This window comes from Mus musculus, chromosome 1, assembly GCF_000001635.26.
Source record: "Mus musculus strain C57BL/6J chromosome 1, GRCm38.p6 C57BL/6J".
Taxonomy (NCBI): Eukaryota; Metazoa; Chordata; class Mammalia; order Rodentia; family Muridae; genus Mus; species Mus musculus.
The window spans coordinates 182,783,313-182,800,719 of NC_000067.6; the positions used below are offsets into that span (position 1 = coordinate 182,783,313).

A 17,407-nucleotide genomic window follows, 5' to 3' on the forward strand; every position below is an offset into this window, starting at 1 on the left:
AGCCACCAGGAAATTCTTCTGTAAGTCGCCTTGGTCATGGCCATGGAAAAGTAACTTTGACCATCAGTAACTCAGACTCAAGGCCCCTTTGTTAGCAAAGGGCCTTGTGAAGACTGTTGGAGGGGGATGGTGTCCAGCTTGAGTCCAGCCTAGTCTAGCTCTTGTGCCTGCCTCCATCTGCTAACACATCCCGCTCATTCATAGCCTCTCCACAGACCAGCCTCTGTAGGCTCAAAACCATCCCCAAGGCCGCTTGTGACCAGGTCTACTTCTCTGGAGAGGTTTGATTTGGAGCTTTTAGCAGACCCTCCTGTGGCTTCAGTAGTGAAAGAGGGGCTCAGGAAAGAAACCACCTAAACCGAAACTGTGGCCAAGCTGCAGAGAGAGATTGTATAGAGAAGGGAACAGTTTCTATGATGCAGGGAAGCGATTTCTCCTTGTTATCGCCTTTCTCTAGAGGTTTTGCGCCTAACTCCCTTTGACGTAGGGTCTGGGGCTTCCCGGGAGAAGACAGTCCAGCAAGAAGGCAAATGGTTTTGGCTGAGAAATCCACCAGAGAGGGCTGCTCTTTCAACTTCATCCTGACCCACCCTGGCAGTGGTAAGGAGTTCAGATGACTCCTCTGCCAGGAAGCAGCAGCTCTGTTGGCTGTAAAGGAGTCTAGAGCAGGTGGGGCTGCCTGCAAGCCTCCATGGAGCCTGTCACATACCAGGCGCTGCTGAAGGGAAGTGGGAGAGTTAAAGATGAATGACGGGCAGGTTCCAGAGTCCTGAGTTGATGGAATATAATGAGTGGAAAATATTCATCTTCATATTTTTTCCTCCGAAAATGTGGACAGTATGAGAAATATGCCAATAAACGGGCAAAAGCAACGCCTTTGTCTCCACTATCTCTGTAATTCAGCGTGCTCTGATGACACATTGAAGCATTACATGTTTATGGCTGTGGTTACGTTGCCATTTCCAGCGCTGTAAACCGATGGTTTCATTGAATATGAAGAAAGTTGTCGGATTCGCCTCTTTTTTTTCTTCTGGGTGCTATTAAGAATATTAGGAACCTAATGAGTGTCTCTACCGTGTAGATCTGTCCCCTCAACCGAGGCCTTTTGAGTTTGAAGTATGAAAGCATTGTGTCTCCATAGTTACCTTAGTGCTGCTGATGAGCCTGGAGAGCAGGGTGCTGTGTGATGTCACAGCTGCCCCTGGGACTCTAGTGACCTCTCTCAACTGGGGGCCTCTTCAGAGCATGGCTCCTCTTCCTTCAGACAACTGGGGAATAACATAGGAGAAGTTTCCTGTCAGGGCCTAGACCGTGAGCTCCACGCACGCTAGCCAGCTTGTCTATGTCCTGTCCCCCCAATCTACCCCCACAATCTCCTGGGTAATGCATTCCACATGTCCATGAGCTGGAATGTGCTACTTTCAGTCTCCCTCAAATACAGAGGCCTCTCTTTGGCTTTGGGGGTGTCTCCTATTTCTAGGGGGGCTACGGGCCTTGTGCTTTGCTGAGTAATGTCAGTAAACCTTTCCCCTTCACACACCACCTCCTTTGGGAGGTCACTCTCAGCTTGTTTCTCTACCTCCTCTTCTCTCTGTCTACCCCTGGGGTGCTCTTCCACCCTCCCAAGGCTTGGCTAAGGGCCACAAGTAGTCAGCTGCCAGGCTCAAGGCTGGTTGGTGCGACAGGCCCTTTCTGGCATTGCTCAGAGCACCACTGTTGGCCCTGTCTCCAGCCACACACCGGGTGATGGTAGGGATTTTCTGAGCCAGGATGTACTACCAGATGTACCTAGAAGGTGATGCTCTGGCCTCTGCTTTTGTAAAGGTAGAGTTGTTTACCTTGAGATGATTAGCAGGGATTTCAGGATCTAGTGAAAAAGAAAAGCCCAAACCTGCCTCTCCGACTGGTTAGTCATAGGGGGATTTATGGCAGGTGTGGGGGGGGGGGAGGGGCTGCTTGTTCTGTGGATGGCGAGGGATTTCCGGGCTCTTGTGTACCATGTAGACAGCTATCATGCCTCTTCATAGATGGGGAGTTCCTTCCTTATTCCTGCTAAGTTCTTTTCTGCAGTCGGGGCGTTTGAGCGTACGCTGTTTCATGACCCTTGACTGGACAAATGGGCTGCTTGAGTACAAGTCCACCTTTGAAAACCTGGTTCTAAGCCATCCTTGGTGGATCCTGGAAGCCTTTACAGAAAGATAGCTTTCGTATTGTGAACTAAGGAGCTTACACCCCACTGGCTCCAGATCTTGGTGGACATCAGGAACTCCTGGGTGCAGGGGCCCAAACTCAGTAGTGCTGTGGTAGGTAGCAGCCCATGGTGTGGTACACTGGCTTCTCCGAGTCAGACTTACATGGCCACTTAGGCTGGTGTAATGAGGAAATCTTTGTGTTCCCTCCTTCACACTCAGGAGCAGGCATTTTTTCCAAGGTTCTGTTGTGAAACATCAAAGTCAACCTGGGAGCAAAATGAGGCGGGAAAAGTTAATGATCTACAGAAGAACACCAACCCGCCACTTAAGATGCATTTTAAGAAGTGGACAAGCGATACTTGTCTTACTTAAGACCTTATAATTTTGAAAAAAATGAGAGTTTAGAAACCTTGTTTATAAACAGTTCTCCACGAGTTCCACACCCATGGATTCAGTCAATCAGAGATTGAATATTTGGGGAAAAATGAATCCCAACTGAATATACATGTATATACATGCTTTTTTTTTTCTTGTCACTATCCCTAGATAATACAATGTGACAGCCATTTGCACAGTACTTGAACTGTATTGGGCATTTCTAGTAATACAGAGATGATTAAAAGTATACAGGAGAATGTGCATAAACTGTATGCAAATACTGTGCCTGTTTTCATAAGTAACTTGAGTGTCCACAGATTTTACTGTCTGGATGGAGAATGGTCCCAGAACTAGTCTCCCATGGAGGCTGGGGCATGGATACCATCATATGTTAACAAACAATCAAACAAACAAACTTTACCTCTGTCCAGTAGAAGTTGTCTTCATATATGTTAAAAATGTTATATGTTAAAAATGCCTTTGCCGATGAGACATCACAGAAATACAAGACAGTTCCTTGGTTATGTCTTTCAGAGGTTCACGTTAGGATCACTGAGAATTTACTGTGTGACAGTAGTATGCCAGATTCCATGTCTCTCAGACAGGCCAGCTCAGGACTGAGATTTTTGGTCAGGAAGGAATTCTATCACTCAATATGAGGATACATGATACCGGATGTATAGTCCATGTCTTTTGGGGTTCAGGGGTAAATATGGGCTCCGACTTGTTTGGAGACATTTGTGATAAAGGTAACCTTGAGGTCAGGCCAGGAGAAGTTTATAGGGTTTCTGCATCAGGAATAGATAAACCGACATCTTTAGAACACAGGCTGCAAACAGAAGGGCCCCAGGGCCAAGCATCGGTCAAGTTCAGGGAAGGACTTTCTCTGACCTTGCTGTGGACAAGTGTCTCCAGAGGGTTCATGTATGACAGGCTTAGTTGCTAGCCTGTGACTATTGTGTTAGCCTGTGACACTGTTGTGTTAGCCTGTGACACTATTGTTTAGTGAAGGAATATTCAGAGTGGAGCCTAGTAGGAGGAAGTTAGGTCCAAATAAACCTTTCTTGCTTTTGAAGCTAATGACCTCAAGTGTTTTGTCACAGGAATGGGACAGTAACGATCTTGCACTGTGCTTACGTTTTGGGGGGTGGGGGTGCTGGAAGAATTGGTTCTCCATGGAAATAGTGGCTGCTCTTTCTCGTTTGTTTGCTCAGTGTCAGGTGCTTTCCCGTGTGGTAGCTCACTTTAACTCACAAGAACTTGAGAATCAGTTTTCATTCCCATTGCCAGATGGGGGAAATCCGGGTGAAGTGAGGTTAAAAGACAGATGCAGTTCCTTAGAACCAGGAGAGGGGGCGCTAGCGGCCCAGTATGAGACACATGTTCCTAGAGTCACTCCCCTTTGCCTCACCACCTTGGGGGGCGGGGGGCAGGGGGGCTCCAGTCCTGGGAGCCTTGGTGTCAGCAGGGACGGCTTTGCTTTTCCAATGCAAACTTCATCTTCCCACTGCAGTTTAAACCCAGCCCAAAAGGAGTCAAGACCAAATCTCAAGAGAAAAGAAATCCTAGATAGGAATTCTCTTTTAAAATATTCAAAATGTATTATTATTACTATTATTATTATTGTTATTATTATGCACCTATGGATGTTTTGCCTGCCTGTATTTCTATGCAATGTCCATGAAGGTCAGAAGGGGACATTGGATGTCCTATCTCCTAGAACTATCACTATAGATGGTTGAAAGTTGCTCTATGGGTGCTGGGAATTGAACTTGGATCCTCTAAAAGAGCAGCCAGTGCTCTTAACCCCTAAGCCCCATAATCAGGAATTCTTATTTCCCAATCTCTGAAAAACATTCTCTTCTTACAAACGCCTGGTTGGGGAGCTACCCAGGCTTTTGGGTGAGGGGCCTGTTGGAGCAATCCTGTCGTGGGCAGGGCTAGTCTCAGGGAGGCATTTCCGGTTTTGAGGGAGTAAGGGAGGTGAAATGGGAGCAAGCATGCGCTGGGGTTCAGAGAGTTGAGACCAGACCTACCACAGCAGCTCCCTTGACAAAGAATTAGCCAATCCTGAATGTTTGCAGGGGAAAGCAAGCAGCCCAGTCTGGGTAGCCACCATGGGCGGGGAAGACCAGAGTAGGGATTTGGAGGCAGCTACCCTGGAGGAGGCCTTTCAGGCGTGAGGACCTGAAGGTGCTGAGGGGGATTGTAAGAAGAGGACTGAGGGGAAAACCAGGTCAGCAGCCACAGTCTGAGGTGTCTTGTACAGGATCAGTCAGAAGTGGGGTCATTAACTGTAATTAAGAAGTGAGGTAGGGGGCTGGAGAGATGGCTCAGCGGTTAAGAGCACTGACTGCTCTTCCAAAGGTCCTGAGTTCAAATCCCAGCAACCACATGATAGCTCACAACCATCCATAATGAAATCTGATGCCCTCTTCTGGTGTGTCTGATAAATAAATAAATCTTAAAAAAAAAAAAAAAGAAGTGAGGTAGGCAGGAAGCTTAAGTGAATGGTGAGTTTGTCTAAAGCATTGTTTGGACTTGGAGATAGACTTTCCCACCAACGCTTCCCAGTGAATGATGGAAAGGGTGAAGTTGGGTTATAGACAGGAATTTAATAGTCATCTCAAGGGAAGCTTACATGGATCCTCAAGGTGTTCTGGGAGAGTCAGGGCCCTGGGTTCGAAGCCCAGCTCCTTCTTTGTGCAAGCCTAAGTATCTGAGCATGTCCTTGAACCTTCTCTGCCTCAGCCTCACGACAGGAAGCCAAGGGATTGTTCGGAGCTTGGGGAGCCAGGCTAGCACAGTGTAACCTAAACCGGGTACAAGAGAGCCATGACGGACTGGTCACTAGTAGGACTCTGCAGAAGAGGTGGTGGGGAGGATTAGAACAGCCTTGTGTTAGAGCTCCTTGGTGACTTTGGGGACAGCAATTTCATTATTGTTTCATGAATGCTGCTTCAACATGAGTTAGCCTGCTTGGCTTCGCCACGCCGTCCAATTATGTTTCTCTTACAGAGTTGTGTCTGTGCAGATTTAATAACCAATTACTCATATTAACTTTATGTTTTCCTTAAGTAAGAGGAACACACTGCAGAGGAGCCAAGAGAGGAGATGCATTATAAGGGAACGGGGTAGGGGAAGCCAGCAGTCAGCAGAAACTCGTGCTTGTTTCTATGGAATCTACTTTCCTTTGAACTTCCAAACTCCTAGCGCCAGGCGTTAGAAAGAGGTCAAAATGCTCTGAACTTGGAGATTGTCCAGACTGTTTCAAGGAAGAAGTCTGCTGGCCTCCCCGTTCAGTCAGCCTCTGGGTGGCAGGCAGGCCAGGTTAGCCTTAGGGAAAACATACCAACCTTTGATGTTCTGGAACCATTCGTCATGGTTAAAGTTGGGCCATGGGGTCTAGAGAAGCCGGGGACATAGTTTGACTTTCAGTGGGATGGACTAAGCTTTGTCCTCAGCAGCCTTTCAAGGGGCAGCCTTACTCGGAGACAGAGTTTGTGAACAACTCTTCTGGTGTGTGCACAGACTTGGTTTTGTTTGTTTGTTTGTTTATTTGTTTGTTTGTACAGCTGAATTGATGCACATGAGAGGAGGTCCCCAGTAAAGCCCACCATCTGCCCATCCTCAGCATGCCAAGCGCTAGGGCACCAGAACACTCTCGGAATCTATCTTTCACTTACTTGAGAACCTCCCTTGAGATAAGGGCCCCCATTTCCAGCCCTCTGGCAGCCCTCTCCTCTTCCTTCCCTAGCTCTGACTTACCTCACACAGTGTATATGCCCCACGCATAAGACCGTAAGACTGGTCTTTGCTGTTGAGGCTTTAGCCAGCTCACATTCTCTGTCTTACTGGGCAGGTCCTGTTTTAAGGAGTCTAGTTTACACACTTGGGGGTGATGTTTTTGAAGGTGGGCGACATGGACCTTGGAGGTGGTTGGACAGAGATTCTCCCGTGCAGTTGGCTGTGCTCCCATTCTTAGGGTGAGAATCAAACCAGGGGCGTGGAGAAGGGTCAGGGAGAGCATGTGGAAGGAAAGCCACTGAGGTTCTCGCAGCGGTCACACTTGGACGTGATGTTAGAGAGGAAATTTCACCCCACCCCATTCCATGACTGAGTGTGTACTTATTGTTGAATGTTTTAGAAAATATCTGGTGAAAACAAAATTAAGAAAATAAATCTGCTAAAATGTGATTTTTTTAAATATTTTTGTACACATTTTTTTTCTCCCTAAAGTTGTACAGTCGTATTATGTTGAAACCCGGTTTTGCCACTTAACAATATGTCATGGTTTTGTTATCATATTAGAATTTATCTATTATAACAAACAACACTTAAACTTGTGGAGAAAACGTCGATTTTACGATACTCTATTTAACCACTGTGCTGTACATGTCGTGGCTCGCAAAACCAGAGTTAGTTTATCCAGTAAGGGAGACAAGCGGCTTGCTAAACACAAAGATAAATGTGCACTTACAGACTTCAAGTGCCAAGGAGGAAAACTACCCGGTGCTGAATATGTCTATTAGAAAAGAGGGGGGTCTGCATTTGGAGAGCACTCAAGGGCTTCAGGTAGTGTTGATAGATTGAAGCTGGGGAAGATCAAGGAGGGGGGTGTTCCTCGTGGAGAGAGCAGCCTGTGCATGGATCCTATCCTAGGAGATAGCCTAGCCTGTTTGTGAACCTGAAGGCAGGCTGGTGTCGCTGGAGCACAGGGAGCCGGTATGTGTTTCTTGGCTCCTTTGCTTTGTCAAAATTTTTCTTAAAAAATAAATGGGTGTGTGTTCATGTGTGTGTATGTTTTCATGTGTTGTATGTTCATGTGTGTGTGTGTGTGTGTGTGTGTTCAGTATGTGTTCCTGTGTGGGTGTGTATGGCTTGTGTTCATGTGTGTGTGTGTGTTCATGTATGTGTTCATGTGTGGATGTGTCTGACTGTGTGTTCACTAGCCTGGCTGTGTGTGTGTTCATCCGTGTATATGTTCATGTGTGTATGTGTGTGTTCATGTGCATGTTCATGTGTGTGTTCATGTGTGTGTGTTCATGTTTGTGTGTTCATGTGTGTGTGTTTATGTGTGGGTGTATATGGCTGTGTGTTCACAAGCATGCGTGTGTATTTATATGTGTTCATGTGTATATGTATTTGTTCCTGTGTATGTGTTCATTGTTTGTATGTGTGTATTAATGTGTGTGTATGTGTGTGTATATGTGTGTGTTCCTGTGTGTGTATGTATTCATTGTTTGTATGTGTGTATGTGTGTGTTAATGTGTATGTATGTGTGTGTTCATGTGTGTTCCAGTGTGTGTATGTGTTCATTGTTTGTATGTTTGTATGTGTGTGTTAATGTGTATGTATGTGTGTGTTCATGTGTGTGTCCATGTGTGTGTGTGATTGCTCCTGTGTTCACAGTAGCCGGAAGAGGGCATCAGATCCCTTAGCACTAGCGTAACAGGCGTTCATGGGAAATCCAGCCCATTCTGGGCGTCCTGAGATCCGAACTCAGGTCCTCATAACTGATCAGCAAGCACGGCTGACAGCCGAGCCCCTTGTCAATTCTCCTGCTGATGCTTTCCCTCGTACCTCACAAGAGCTGACTTCAGACACCCAGCCCCGCGAGCCCTACACTACATCATGTTCTTGCGGTTCCCATCTGTCTGTAGCCATGTGAATTCAAGTTCTGCCGTCATTATCTCCATGTCGTCCCTGCCATTTGGTGGCATGCCTTGGCAGTTTGCTGCCAACTCAAGGTTAATTAAATATCCACCTGTAGTTTTTACTCTTAGTTATATCTAGATGTGTAGTCAATCCGGGAGTTCGTGTGTGTATGCTGGGAGAAAATGGAGAATTTTATTGTTATCTAAATGATTGGCTGGTTGTAGAAACAGTATTTATCGAATAGTCTATCCTTTCTCCACCGTTTTGAAATACGACCTTCCTAACACACTGACACTGTGTAGATATTTGGGTCGGCTTCTGAACCTTCTATTATACACCATCGATTTGATGTCTCCTCCATTTCGGGCATCTTCCTGTTTTACTCCCATACCCTTTAAAATCTGATAGAGCAAATCCCCGCTCATTACTCTTAATTTTTTTTCAACGTGTTTTCAGTCCCAGGAAATTATTCTTCTGGATAAATTTTAGAATCATTTAGTTAATTTTGCAGATTAATTTGGGGACAAATGACATCTATTCGATACTAGCATCCTCAGAAAAATGGCAAAGCTCTCCATTGTGTTAAACCTCCTCTCTGGTTATTGGGTAGAAAGGACATTTTTAAAGAAAGCAACAGCCTTGAAGACAACACCGTTTCATCCAGAAAATGCCTCGACCCAGAGAACATGGCCAGAGGGAGAACCAGCCTGGACGTTAGGTCGCTGAGGTCCCTCTGTGGTCTGGGTGTGGTCTCTCTGAGGCTTCGGTCCACTGGGCAGACCTTAGCTGTGACTCTGGAGAGCTGTGCAAGGTTAGGAGTTTGATGTACAAAGCTCATCTGTGCTGGGTACCCTCCTCTGGATTTGGCGTGGGCCACATTCACTCCCAACACGATCAGCAGCATCCTAGAATATTTTTCTATGCGACCTGAAGGCCCTGGAAAGAAATTTAACTTTGCTAAGAGAAGTGTACTGATGCCAGCGTCGAAGGGAAGGGGTGGGGGCGGGGCGGGGGCGGGTCAGATTGCTGAAAATGCTCTGAGGTCCTGCCCTTACCGAATTGAGAGCGCCACCTGCAGGCAACACTTCGCGTGTAGTCCTTCATTGCTGTGCCCCAAGCAAGGGGGCGAGACATTCTAGTTTTAAAGTCAGCCTGGACCTGTGAATGTTTCAGTGCCTTGTCTGTAGGTCAGGGCCTCCGGGCTTGTTTGCATCTTCTGTTCTGCATGGGGAGTTTGATAGGAGCTGACTGCCTGCTACCTCCCACCCAGCTGGGAGGCACATCTGGAAGAGGGACGAGAGGGGCGGTGGGATGCTTAGGGTTCTGCGGCAGCTGCCTTGCTTCTCCTGTAGCCTGGGCTGGCAAGATCAGCTCAGCTTTGCTATTTTTAAACTGTCCGCTATGCTCTGGTGGAGGCTGCCTGCACCTCATGCTGAATCATGATCCAGCCTGCTAATTGCAGCAGCGCCTGTGGCCTGCCAAGTACCCAGACAGGCATCTGGTTCTGCTTTTTGGGTTCCTGCAATAGGACAGACAGAATGACAGACACTCCTAGAGGCAGTGGTACCAGGCAGGCCCAGTGAGTACTTCTGTGGTACTCCTTACCTTTGGGTTTAATAACGAAATTTATAGACACAACACCAAACAGCACCAGAGTGTTATAACTCACGTGTTAAAATGAGGGGCTTTAGGACTCTGTGTATTAAATATACATACTTCAGTCATCAAAGTCGCTTTCATTCCTTCTCTTAGAGCAGGTAGCAGCCACAAGCAGACCATATTAACAAGAATATGGGTATCACACACAGGTTGTTGTATGAGGTCGACTGTCCTTTCTTAGAAACCAGTTTTGCCAGGGCCATTGTTATATTTCTAAAGCAATGGGGAATGAAGAATTGTTCCTCCAGGGGGCTGGCAACCTGGTGTTCTTTCTCACCGGGTGCCTCTTAGCGCGTTCCCTCCCTAATGTCCCTAGCTGTGAGGTCATGGGACTAAGAAGGGCCACATGTGTGCTCCTCCTCTGAGGACTGAACCCTTAAGCCTCATCTTCTTCCTGGAACCTCGTAGAGCCAGTGTGTGCATCAGGCTTGATGCTGTGACACGTGGACAGAAGCCACCTCTATACTCCTAGGCACCTAAAGGACTGAGTGTTGACAACCCTTGCTTACCTTTGACAATGGTGTGGCTCTCAAGAGACATATTCCCATCTCTTTTTAAAAGAAAAGGTGGCTGGGTTTTTAACCAAAGCTGCTCTGTAAGTGTTCGTTTGGGTCTGCCCTTTGAGGAGAGACCTCGCCTGCTCAGGCATTACCAGGTCCGGTCCCTTTGACCCATCAAAGTGTCAGAGAAACCAAAGCCTGGATTTCTATCTTCTGAGAGTCAGGACACAAGAGCTGGACAGCACTGAGGGAAGAAATGACAAAGAGCTGTGGCTCCCTGGTTCTCAGGCAAAGGGATGTATTGCCTCTTGAAATTATTAGGTCTGTTCTTAAGGTATAGATCAGCCCGAATTGCTTCTGCACAAGCCAGGTAATCTTCCAGGATTTGGCTGCATGTAGTCAACTACAGAGAAGGCAATTTGAGCAAGATGATGGTGGTACTGTCCTTTGTACAAACTCTTGTAGGGGAGAGTTAAAAAAGACGGCTTCAAGGACAGCTGTCAGAGGGGGGCTGGTGGACTGAAAGTCTCAGTTCTGTTAACTGAACAGATTGCCATTTTCCTCCCTCAGGACTGCTGGGGATGTCCTTAAGACGAGTGGGGACAGTTATAGCGGGCGGGCCTTGGGGCTGGCCCAATTTTGGAATGCAGTGGTACAGGCTTCTGCGTCTTGCAAGGGCTCTGATGCACCATCCACAGGGCGTGTTCAACCCATGGTGCCTGACTCCCCAGCAATCTTGAGAGGCTTTCTACAGACTCCTTGGCTGAGTCACCGTCGACTCTGAAGGCAGGCTGCGGAATGGAGGAGTTCCAGATTTGATAGCTGTGAGGTCCTAGCGAGTAGCTGGTGTGGTGGCCTGCTATCTCGAATATCACTTCAGCTCTGGAAGGGATCAAGCCATAGAAAGACCACAGAGATTTCAGGACATGACAGGCTGGAGGGAAGATGGTCGGTTGGGATGATGATATCCTCTGTCCCATTTGATCGATGCCCTATTTGTACCCAGCCCCTCTCCTCCCTGAACCCTCTTTTGATCCTGGCTTTCTACTCTTTCCCCTCCCCAGAGATTCCTGGAGAGACCGTTCTCATTTAGCGTCTTTCCTCATCTCCGACTTGACTGCTCAGCCCACAGCAATCTGGTACCACCCCCACCACGCCACTGAAATTATCCTGGTAAATGTCGCCTCTGAAGACGTGTGAACAGCAGATCTGTGTGTGGTGGGTCTTGTGAGCTCTTTTCTGTCTCAGGCTTAGCAGGAGTTGACTTCTAGCCCTCTCTCTGCCATGATGCTTGGATAAAACTCTCTTCTGCCCTTTCTTTCGCTAACCATCCCTACTCTTCCCTCAGAGGCCTACACTCTATTCTGTCTTAGTCCACCTCAGTGTCCTGTGTGACCTCATCTACGCTGTTTTCCACCACTCCTAGAGTTAACTGTTTTCTCCTTCAAATTTCTTCCTGGCTCTGACAAGAAATTGATGCTGCCTGTGATGGTTTGAATATACTTGGCCCAGAGAGCGGCACTATTAGGAGGTGTGGCCTTGTTGGAGTAGATGTGGCCTTGGAGGAAGTATGTCACAGTGCGGGTGGAGGAAGAAAGTTTCCTCCTAGACCCCCGAGGTGCCAGACTTTTCCTGACTGCAGTTGGATCAAAATATAGAACTCTCAGCTAAGTGTCTCTGGCTGGGCACTGCCATTGTTCCTGCCATGATGATAATGGACTGAACCTCTGATGCATAAGCCAGCCCCAATTAAATGTTACCATATAAGAGTCGCTTTGGTCACGGTGTCTTTTCATACCAATGAAACCTTAATTAAGACACTGCCTGTGGACACATTCACTATGTTGTCTGCCCCACCCCCACCCCCTGGTCCCCTACCAAATCTCAGCTTGTCTAGATGAAGTTTATACTCTTTCTTCCAATTGCTTCTCCCTGCATTTTCCCCATCTCGGAGATACGTGGTGGTCTACCTCAACCTTAGCAGCTCTCCACCAATCGCGGCTGTTCACCTCCTCTTCCTCTCTCCTCTCCACCAATCACGGCCGTTCACCTCCTCTTCCTCTCTCTGCATATCACCAAGTCCTCCCGTGTCCTCATCCAGGCTCTCCATCAGTTGCTCCTGGACCACTGGACACACCCCTTATTTTTTTTTAACCTGTCAGTAGCATCCCTCCAACCCATTCTCCTTCCTGCAAATGGAATTGTTGCTATTGTTCATATATGCCCCACCCCTCAACTTCCTGTGTTTGAAACTTAACCCCTGATGTAACAGAATTGAAAGCTGGGGCTTAATATGAGGTGAAGTCATGAGGTCCCTCCCCTTATCAATGGTGTTATCTCTGGACTGGGTCAGTTGTGGATAGAGGTAGGCTGCTCTTTCTTGCTCTCATGTCTTGTTTTCTTCTTCTTTTTCTTTTTCTTTCCTTTTTTCTTTTTCTTTTTCTTTTTCTTTTTCAAGACAAGGTTTCTCCGTATAGCTCTGACTGCCCTGGAACTCACTTTGTAGACCAGGCTGGCCTCAAACTCAGAAATCCGCCTGCCTCTGCCTCCCAAGTGCTGGGATTAAAGGCGTGTGCCACCACGCCCAGCGTTCTTTGTCTTTCTTTCTGCAAGTTCTTGTTGCCGTGCAACAAGGATGTTTTCACAGACTTGCCTCCTTGCCTTCATCAGAACTGTAAGAGACAAAGAGACAAATCTCTCTCTCTCTCTCTCTCTCTCCCCCCCTCTCTCCCTGTCTCTCTCCTCTCATATATAGTAGTCTGTTAATATAAACACAGAATGGACTAAGACATCTGTGGCTCCAACACGTATTAGCTTGTGTCCTTTACTGCTAGTTCTGATATTGGAAGTAAACTCTGGATCGTGGCTCACAGAGCAGGGGCCCCTGATAACCCTCTGAGCATAGCTGGCTCCTGGTCTCACACCTCAGGATGCCCCTCTGTTGTTTTTCAGAACACTAACCTGTCTTGAAAGAGACCGAGAGGCTTTGTGAAGCCGTAGTTAATCCAGCCCTCCATTTCTGCTGGGAGATGTGTGTGTGCACAGATATCACTGTTTGACAACAATGTGTGTTTCCAGCCCAGTCTAAGCTGAAGTTTTTTGTTTGCCTGCATGGGACTGTCTGCTCTGGATAAGTTTCCTATCTCCGCTCACCTATCTAAAGAAATGAAAAATAGTTAAGCATTCCCTAGGAGTGAGGAGACCTCAAGTGGAGCAGAGCAGATCCAGCCCAGCCAAAGAAAGAGGCTCGGCCCAGAGGCCGGATAGTCTTCATACATGGCCTACCAAGGGCTTCCTTAAGGCAGTCTTGTTTTCATGCTCCAGGCTGCTTTTGTTTATGCAAAAAAAAAATAAAATCGCTTTTTCTCTTGGGGACAAAAGCCAGCCTGAGCAATGACTCTGCCAACTGACCATGTATCAGTTAGGGATAGAGGGTAGGAATTTATTCGTGCTCGCAGCTGCGGGCACGTGGCTCTGGGCTCCCAGGCTGCGGTGGCCTAATTGCTGTCTTCTGAGCAGATGGCTCACTCCCGTGGTGCTAAGGCTGCCTGAGAGAGGCTCTGCTATTAACACGGGGTGGCAGCAGGAGCTTCCATTACCTACCCACCTCCCACTTCCAGGAGTTCATTACTTGGATCCTTGTATTCTCCCTCACACCTCGAGCTAAATTTAGACGTTGGAGGTCTTACCCACTTTTGCACCGTCTGCGAGTTGGCTCCGTGAAGTGTCATTCATTTGTTCACGGCATGAATGCTGAGGGAGCGGTGCTGACTATGGGACTTCTGTCCTGCTGGAGTGACAAGCACACTGAAGACAGAGCCCTGTGAAGAGTGCACACTGAAGAAAGCAAGCTCACTCCCACCTAGAAAACAGGACGGCAGGGAGCAAGAGGGACTGTGAAGCCCCTGGATGGCCAGTAACCGCATGCTTTGCTGCCACTAGGATGGCCAGCCCTTACCAGGCTGCACACTCTGCAAAGGGTATTCCTAGCTTCGAATGTTGTGCGAAGTCCCAAGCTATGAGCACATTAATCTCATGTACTGCGGTAGGCATCGGCAGGACAGAATCAGCATTGAGTTTGGTAAGGGCAGACAGAGAACATTCAAGGTTGAACTTGACAAGTCCTCCCAAAACAGGCAGGCTAAAGGGCTCTGTGCCCATCACTAAGATGCTGTCATGCGAAGAAGCAGATACATTCACATCTGTGGGACCGTTTCTAAATGCTCACCCATAAATAAGGCATAAGCAAGACTTGCAGCACAGATCTGTGGCCTCTGGGTAGAGTTTAATGTGGGAAGGGGCCGTTCCCACAGTGCTTCTCCCAGGCCTGCTTCCACTTACACCTCAGAGGTAGCCCCTTTCACACTCACACCTCTCCTGTAGCTGTGTAGCTTATATTGGCACTTGCTTTATAATACCGGATATTAAAAATACTAAGTACTACCTATATGTTTCAAAACGTAGAACTTAATAATAGTTTCCTCTCTCGGTTCCCGATTCTCCTTTCAGGGTAGTTCTTCTCCTGGTGTTCAGTTAAATCCATTGTTTACAATGATTTGTAAGTGCCTGTTGAGACAGGAGGTCTAGAGATGACATTTCTCCCTTCTGTCCATCCATCTTTCTGTCTGTCTTTCACTTCTAAGGATTGGACACACATGGTAGGCATGTGGTCTTTCCACCGACCTATATCTCAGCCCCTCATTCTTTTGATACCCCTTTTCATATGAACAAATATGGCCACGGTCCTGATTCCCTCTGGCTCCTCTATGGGAGTTTTCTTCCCTTGATATTTGTTGACTGGACCCTACGTTGCTTTCTCTGCTTCTGAATCCATCTACCCATTTCTAGGGCTGCCCCCACATTTTAACTGAGGACCTTTTTAAAATCAGTCATGTGAGCAAAGGGGTCAATAGTCTGAGAGGTGACTGTAAAAATCTGGTTTCCCCTTCAGCCTTCACATTTACCCAGCAGCTTGGTGAAGTTTAAGTTAAACTGATGACCTCAGAAGTTTGAAGATATCACCATAGAATCTTCTGAGTTCTAGTGTTTCTGTTAAGTGTTGCCCCTCCTCACCCCATTCCTGTTATTCCATGTGATCTGCACTCTTCCCTCTCAGCGTGGCCCCTCTACCTCTCTACGAAGCTCAAAAGTTTTCTTCGTTCTACTTCTCTGAATTGTCCCAGCATCGCATGCGTGTGTCAGGGAGGTCCGTTCATGTATGGTGGCCTTGTCACCTTGAAACCCAAGTCTTTGATTTCATGGAGCTTTTCTCGCATTGCTCCTCTGGTTGTTTCTCTCCTTTTTGCATCTCCTTCAGTACGGCGCTAGAACTCCTAGGCTGATCTCTAAATGCTCTTATCTTTCCCCTCCGTTTTTGCTTGTCTGTGTGTCTTTATTATTCTCCGATCAGGGAGATTTCCAAAACATTTCTCCCAGGCTTTTGGGTTGACCTTTTCCAGCTACTACGTTGATGGGTGCAGTACGGTCTTGTGTGTCTCAGAGGGTTGTTGTAGTATTTTCTTTCTGAATTATTTCATACGTCACACTTTCCTTCCCCCTTTTATTAAAAATAGATTCTTTTCTCATACAATATATCCTGATTATGGTTCCCCCTCCTCTATTCCTCCTGTTTCTCCCCACCCCCTCCTGTCTAGATCCACTCCCTTTCTGTCTCTCATTAAAAACAAACTTCTAAGGGATAACAACAAAATAGAGCACAATGAAATACAATAAGCTAAAACAGAACGACACTGAAATTGGACAAAGCAAGCCAAGAGAAGAAAAAGAGCCCCCAAGAGAAGGCACAAGAATCATCAGAGACTCACTCATTCAGACATTGGAGAGTCCCATAAAAACAAAACTGAAGCTATAATTCACACTCAGAGGGCCTGATTCACACCCATGGGCCCGGTGCCTGCTGCCTCAGTCTCTGCTGTCTCTTCCCCAATTGTTGATGCATTTATTTGTATGAGTGGTCGTATGTTGGCCCACGTGTGTAGGTGTGCATATACACGTGCACACTTGTGTGTAGAGGCCAGAGGTTGACATCAGGCATCTTCCTTAGCCACATTATTACTGAGGCAGGGTCTCTCACCAATAGTTTAGCCAATCTGCTTGTCCAGTCATCTCAGTCTCTTCCCCTTGGGTTCTGGGATCACAGACATCTGCAGAGCCCACCTGGATTTTATGTGTGTGTTAGGGACCCACATTCTTGTCCTCATGCTTGAGCAGCCATGTGCTCTATCAGCTGAGCCATTGCTACAGTCCCCACACTTTGAATTTCAATTCTGGGACATCCTTGGCCATAGGTAGGTCTGAGATGGGAAGGGCAGCTCTGAATCATGAATTTGGACTTGTCGGGTCTTGGGCATCCCTGAGATGGGTTGAGCTGGAATTTAGACATCACTAAGGACATTCGGTGGTTGGCATAGTCCTTGACTGTTTACAGATAGAGGTCTTTTCTCTGAGGCTCTTCTTCTTCTTCTTCTTCTTCTTCTTCTTCTTCTTCTTCTTCTTCTTCTTCTTCTTCTTCTTCTTCTTCTTCTTCTTCTTCTTCTCCTCCTCCTCCTCCTCCTCCTCCTCCTCCTCCTCCTCCTTCTCCTTCTTTCTCCTTCTCTTTCTCCTCCTCCTTCCACCTCCTCCTCCTCCTTCTCCTCCTCCTCCTTCTTTTTTTGCCAAGTCTGGGGCTTCTAAAAGGATCACCTCTCCTCCCATACTATGATGGGGAGAAGAGGTCACCAGGAGACCACAGCCAGCAGACTTATTGCTCCTAACACATTTCAGCATGTCTCTCTCTTTCTAGCCCCATTCTCTTCTCCCCTACCCCTGTAGGACATGCTATTGCAGTGTCTCTGGCTCCGGGGGCTTCTGTGATGTTCTGGCAATCTTACTAATACTTTTCTCATTTCCCCTGGGTCCTTTATTCACATGTCTTCAAAGTTTCTTCTCATTTCTGGAATGGTGGTGAGGGAGAACTGATCAGATGTTCGATTTATCACATTCAACAGAAGTGCTAATTTC

General features: G+C 47.2%; 1 protein-coding gene across 8 annotated transcripts in view; it reads left to right on the forward strand.

The window, feature by feature from the left end:
* Susd4 (sushi domain containing 4) overlaps positions 1-17,407 on the forward strand; it is a 132,553-nt gene that overhangs the window by 19,269 nt on the left and 95,877 nt on the right. Inside the window, exon 3 of one of the 8 annotated variants that reach the window (XM_030243824.1) lies at positions 11,452-11,560. The exons of the other annotated variants lie outside the window; for them this stretch is intronic. The gene's annotated coding sequence lies outside the window, so the exon portion shown is untranslated. The remainder of the gene's footprint in view (positions 1-11,451; positions 11,561-17,407) is intronic. 8 annotated transcript variants of the gene reach the window in all.